General features: G+C 34.6%; 1 non-coding gene across 1 annotated transcript; it reads right to left on the reverse strand.

Moving 5' to 3' along the window:
• Positions 1 to 2,340: 2,340 nt before the first annotated feature.
• On the reverse strand, positions 2,341 to 2,443 carry LOC143662902 (U6 spliceosomal RNA). The gene has a single exon (XR_013165669.1). It is a non-coding gene; the product is annotated as a U6 spliceosomal RNA (small nuclear RNA).
• Positions 2,444 to 6,980: the final 4,537 nt, after the last annotated feature.

Raw genomic sequence — 6,980 nt, forward strand, 5'->3', positions numbered from 1 at the left:
CTTTAGCAAGGTTAAGATTCCATTTCTTAGATAACTCAAGTTTAGCTAAAAAACTTTCCTATGACCACATAGATTGAAGTTCTTGATTGTATCCACTACCCATTAGTTTTTATCCTGATCATTGAATAGAGGAAGTTGTTTCACCCTGGTAACAATGTACTGTTATGTACTCTTTTAAGTTCACTTTCTTTGTGCCACCAATTATCTTAGACTCCTTATTTCATTTATTTTCTTTGATTATTAATTCAATTCCATCCCATTCTATATCCCTTTTTATTTTTTTCCTAGACAGCTCTAACATCCTCTGCCCGTCTGTACTTCCTCCTCTCCCAACAAACACACACTCATCACACTATCTGGTCTATTTGGCATTTTCAGACCACAAAGACCTTTGTTATGAATCTTGTTGTCCTTTGAATCTCGAATGTGAGCTCCTCAGCAAGACTTTCTTTAACCATCTAATCTATATTAGCCACCCACAACTCTATCATATAATCATGCCCCTCTCCACAGTAGTACTTACTATCTGAAACTAATTTGTTTTTATCTATTTTATTATTAGAATGCAAAAATTATCATATCATTTAGTCCAGAGACAAGAACAGTTCATGATGCTTAGTAGTAGGTTAATAAATACTCTGGAAAAACGTGGGCTTTTGTGATTCCGAAACCATGCTTAAAAGTGCTAGAGGTTAAATAATATCATTTTTTTCATGAATTAAATGAATAAATGAATAACAGGCATATAAACAAATAAATCCCCTTTAGGTTATTTCAGGAATTTGGTCCATTTCTTTGGGGTTACTATCCTTATTTCCCAGAGCTGCTATCATAAACACCATAAATTGGTTTGGCTTACACAAAAGTAATTAATTCATTCACAATTTTGAGGCTCAACAAAGTCCTAAACCAAGCATCCTCCCAGAGTCTGTAGGTTCTTGATGCTGACTGCCAAGAATCCTTAAGGTTCTTTGGCTTGTGTTTCTGCTTCCCATTACATGGTACAGTGTCCTCTCCTTTTCTCACTGCTCTTCTGGTTTCCATAGACGTCTGGCTTCTGGCTCCACCCTGTGGCTTTCTTTCTTTTTTCAGTAGGGCGGGGTGGGTGCATGGTGGGGGAATCACACCAGGATCTCGCTCATGGAAGGCCAGCATTCTATCCATGCACGCAGGGCTTTCTCTGTAAGTCATCTTGACTAAGACCCACCCAGCATTCGCTGGGGCCACACCTTAACTAAAAGTAACACCTTTAAGAGATCCGTTTACAAAAATCCACAGGGACTCTTAATAAGATTAAGAAGAATTCTTATTAAGAATTCTTAATAAGATTAAGAATTATGTAGTTGGGGTACATAATTCAACCTACCACAAGTACTTATTTATGTTTCATTTCCTTTCAAGATAGCACTTGAGTCAGTTTTCTTTTTCTTCTAAGTGCAAGAACTTCCAAGTCTCAGGAGAAACTATTTGGAAGTTCTTTGAAGCAGTTGCTATACCATTTGGGAAAAAAAAAAAACAACCAAAATTAAGTAAGATCTGAAGTGGAAACTTTAAAGTTTCACCTTCAGTTCATTTCGCTGGAATTTAATTTGTAATAGTCCCAAAGTCCCATTCTATATTTCAGAGTTGCAGGCAAAACATGCCTTCCTTATGAAGGTGGTCAAAACCTGCCATGCAGAAAAATTCAATGCTAAGCTGAAACAACATACTATATGATGATTTTATTTACTCTTCTGCTCTGAAAATGATGTTAGTTCACACTCTTCCAAGGTTTCTATTTATACTAAAGGCATTTAGTGTGTATATATGCCCAAGACATTGCATGAGGTGCTGAAATCATTATGACAGTAAATGGCATCAGCTCTCATCCTTCATGGAGTTCACATTTCCCATTCTCATGCCTGGGGGCAGCATTTAGTGCTTTTCCCACATTCTCGAGACATTTCTGGTCAGGAGAGAGAAACCTGGTCAAAATATTGGTTACCTCACATGTATTGTAAATGATTGTACTTGCAGAATGGAAGCTTGGTTATATGTTCAATTGGAAAAGATCACCTCGCACAGAGTTCCATCTTTGAGAACTCAAAAAAAGAAAATTATTTATAGTGGAACTTGTCCTAATTTTCCTGGCAGCTTTGACAAACACCACACAATGTTTTGGCTTAGCAACAGGGATTTATTGACTCGCTTTTGAAGCTAAAAAGTTTTTTTCCCTCCTGGAGCTGCTTGCATTTTGACTAGCCAGCAATCCTTGAATTCCTCGGCTTTCCTCTCACATGGTGTGCCGGTTTGAATCTGTGTACCTTAGAAAACCCATGTCTTTTATTTATTATTTATTTTTAAAATATAGAGCGCTTCACAAATTTGCATGTCATCCTTGCACAGGGGCTATGGTAATCTTCTCTGTATCGTTCCAATTTTAGTATATGTGCTGCTGAACCATGTCTTTTAATCTTCATTCGGTATTTCTGTGCGGTATTGTTTTTACTGTTTCCATAGAGATATGACCCACCCAACTGTGGGTGGTAACTTTTGATTAAATAGTATCCATGGAGATGTGTCCCCATCCATTCAAAGTGGGGTTGCTTGCTCACTGGAGCCCTTTAAGAGGCAACCATTTAAAAAAAAACTTTAGCGCCTTTAGTGCTGCCAGAACCAATAAAGCCAACAGAACAGACAGAGCCCCAGGGAAGCCATTGAAGAAGCTTTATGAAATAAGTAAAGAAAGCTAGATGTGCCTTTCCATATGCCTTTCCAGCTGAGAGAGAAATCTTGAACTTCATCGGCCTTCTTGAACCAAGTATCTTTCCTTGGATGCCTTGGATAGGACATTTTTATTGCCTTGCTTTAATTTCAACATTTTCACAGCCTTAGAACTGTAAGCTTGTAAGTTAATAAATTCCCCTTTTTAAAAGCCGTTCTCTTTCTGGTACATCACATTCTGGCAGCTTTCAAACTAGAACACATGGTGGTATCTTTCCATTGATCTTCCAGGCTCCTGCTGAATTCTGGGTTCTCTTTTGACCTTTGACTTTGTCTTCTCATTTCTGTCTGTTTGTAAGGCCTCCAGTGATCCAGATTGACTCAAACTTATGCAGTTGGGATACACCTTAACTATAAATAATATCTCCAAGAAAGCCTATTTACAATGGGTTCATACCCACAGGAATGAGGATTACGATTAAGAACATGTCTAAATTGGGGTACATAATTCAATCTACCACACTACTTACATACTAGTAATAGTATAGGTATATTTACTATTATATACCCTATTTAGTTTCATTTTATTATTTAAAAATGTATTAATGCCATTGCACAAGATTGAATGACTAAAGAAAATTTTGAATAAAAAACAATGGAGTGCAATTATGAACATTTTGTCTATATTTTCTTGTAGAAAATAATATCATATAGATATTGTTTTAGTTCATACTGCAGGAATGCAATATCTCAGAAAAAGAACAGTTTTTAAAAATGGGATTTATTTAATTGCAAGTTTAAAGTTCCAAGGGTGTGTGGGTACGAGGGTAGTTCAGTGGTAGAATTCTTCCCTGCTATGTGGGAGACCCAGGTTCGATTCTCGGCTCATGCATTTCCTAAGCAAACAAACAAATGAATAATTTAACAAAGCAAAAGTTCAACAAATGGTGCTGCAATAAGAGGATATTCACATGGAAAAAGAATAAATTTGTGATGCCTGCCATGCAGCACACAAAGAAAAAAAAGTTCTGAGGCTATGAAAATGTCAAAATTAAGGCGTTGATGGAAATATACCTTAACTCCAAAGAAAGGGACAGTGAAGTTTGGGGTTTCTCTCTCAGCTGGGAGGGCACACGGCATCATCTGCTAGATTTCTCTCCTTATTTCATAAGGCTTCCCTGGTGGCATTTTCCTTCTATTCCAAAGTCTCTGGCTGCACGGGCTCTGTTGATTCTGAAGCTTTTTCCAAAGTGGTTCCTTCTTGAAAAACTCCAGTACGCAACTCTACCTTGAATGGGTGGAGACACATCTCCATGGAAATCATCTAATCAAAGGTTGCAATTCACAATTGAATGAATCACATCTACATGGAAACAATTTTAAAAATCTCACACACAATATTAAATGAGGATTAAAGAACTTGGCTTTTCTGGGGTACACAACAGATTCAAATGGGCATAGATGTTCATTTTATATGAATTTATTTTTTAATATATTTGAATATATGATCTCAGTAAAATGTAAAAAAATTCAAGAGTATATAGAGGAATACTCAGTCTCCCCATATTCATGTTTAAATCTGAATGTATTATATTCATAATTTTTCTTTCTTGTAAGTTAATGTTTGTGGGTGTCAGCCATGAAAACACACCTCATAGATTTCTAATTAACTATAGGGTACTAAATTAAGCAAGGACCTGAGTTATTTCACTCTGATGTCCATTAATGCACATGCCCTAATGTCATGCTTCCCACAGCATGCTCCTATTCAATAACTGAGAATATCAAGAGTACTGAGACAGACTCCTCAAGAGACTTGTGACTCCTCTGATAGCTAACTTTGGCTACATGAGTTTTCACTTACCTTCACTGAATCACCTTAGATTGATAGCTATCTAAAATTCTTCTATCAAAATTCCCATACCTCTGTCCTTTATTCATCATCAAACTTGCTGTTTGTTCTGACCTTTCTAAATATTCACTAACTAGAGAGTGATTAATTAAGTTAAAATTTATCCACGCAATAGAATACCCTTCAGGTAATAAAAAGAAAAAAAAAGTATAACTATATGCATTAATATAGTAGCACGCTCAAAATATGTTAAGTGAAAAATGTTACCCTGAATACATAATGTATGTAAAATTATATTTAAAATATATGTCTAGAAGTTGTATATCAAGAATGGAATGTCAGTATCTCTACAGATGTGCTAACTTATGAAGCTTGTGGAAAAAAATTTTGATGATCCAAAAACTAAGAGAAACCATGCTTAAAAATTATATAAATATATGATGAAAATCTTTCATCAAGTAAAGGACATCAGTAAAAAGATAGGTATAATTGAAAAGAATCAAATGGAAATTCTGGTATTGAAAAGTTCAATAACAGAAAAAATATTAGTGAACTTAAAGATATTTTTATAGTGATTATAGAATTCAAAGAACATAGAGAAAAAAGAATGAAGAATGAACAAAACCTCAGATAATTCTGGGCCACCTTTAAATGCATCAAAATCTGCATAACAAGAGCCCTAGAAGTTGAGAGAGAGAAAGGAACAGAAAAATCATTTGAAAAAATACTTGGTGAAAACTTCTGAAATATGATGAAAAACATTATTTTACACATTCCCAAACTCAACAAACTCCAAGTTAGATAAAAGCACAAAGAATAAAAATACAGAAATCCAAGGAGAAAATCTTGAAATTCACAAGAGAAAAATAACTTTTCGCATATAAGGGAACACCAGTAAGATTCTCAGCTGACTTTTCATCAGAAACAATGGAAGCCAGAAGCAGTTGAATAATGTAACCAAAATGTTCAAAGGAAGCAAAACAAAGCAAAACAAAACATTGTCAACCAAGATTTTTACATTCAATAAGTCTATCTTTGAGTAATGAAAACAGTAGAGAGACATTCTAAGATGAGCAAAAAACTGAACTAATTTGTTGATAGCAGGCCTGTCTTACAAGAAGTACTAAAAGACATTCTTTAGACTAAAAATGAATGTTGCCATACAGTAAATAGACTCTACACAGTAAAAACACAGCATCGATAAAGTGATTATGCACATACAAAAGAGAGTATAGATGCAAATTTCTTTTTCTTTCTTCTCTTAACTTATTTTAAAAGCAATTATCTTAAATAACTTTAATCCCAATTTCCTCAAAAGACATAAAATTACACAAAGCAATAATTATAGCCATTTATTGTTGGGTCTGTAACATTTATAGATTTAATAGGTATAATAATATACAAAAAAGGAGAAAATGAAATAGCTATAACAGAGTAATGTTACTACATCACACTAGAATTAAGTTAGTATGAATCTGATGCAGATTCTGATAAGATGTATTCGGTGAACACTAAAAGAAAAACCAACAAAATACAGAAAATCATTAATGAATTAAAATGTTACATTTTAAAATATTCACCTAATGCATGCGCTCAGTAAAGGTGTAAAAGAGGAAGAAAAATGACATGGGACATACAGATAGCAAAAAAGCAAATGGCAATCATAAATCCAACTATTTCAATAATAATAATGACACTCTGTAAGGATGGAAGCATGGCAGGCATATAGATAGCAAAAAAGCAAAATGGCAATCATAAATCCAACTATTTCAATAATAATAATGACACTCTGTAAGGATGGAAGCATGGCAGGATACAAATTGGAGACCTGATCCAAAGTTGTGCAAACTAGAATTCAAGATGTCCTCTCAGTTTTAAATCAGGGCCATTAATTTTCTTTCATCCCACCAGAAATTAGGAGGCTTAGTGTGGAAAGATTAAAGCACAGAATCTCTCTAGTAGGAGATGCCAGGTCCAATTGAGGGCAAATAGAGGGGCACTTTACCATTGGCTTCAAACAAACTAAGTAATATCAAAAGATGATGTCCAATGCTCTTGTTTAAACTTTTTACTCAAATAACAAACAGTTCAGGTTGTTCTCCCAAAACAGACAATTGAAGCATGTTTTTGTAAGGAATCCCGTTACCCAGACTAAATGCCTTCATTCCCCACCTAATCATACCACAAAAAGGCCTAGTATTGATAGCTCCCCTCACCCCATACATTCACAAAGAATTTCAAATCAGTTTTGAACATCTTAGTTTTAATTATAAAATAATGTCCAATATCCACAAAGTATTCAAGGAACTCCTCTATTAGGAAAAACAAAACACAAATACATATATAGAAAAAACCTTCAGAGGAAATATAAAATGCAGAATTCAGAAGAAAAAAACTAACAAAACACCAACAAAAAGCCCATTTG

Source organism: Tamandua tetradactyla, chromosome 18 (assembly GCF_023851605.1).
Source record: "Tamandua tetradactyla isolate mTamTet1 chromosome 18, mTamTet1.pri, whole genome shotgun sequence".
NCBI lineage: Eukaryota > Metazoa > Chordata > Mammalia > Pilosa > Myrmecophagidae > Tamandua > Tamandua tetradactyla.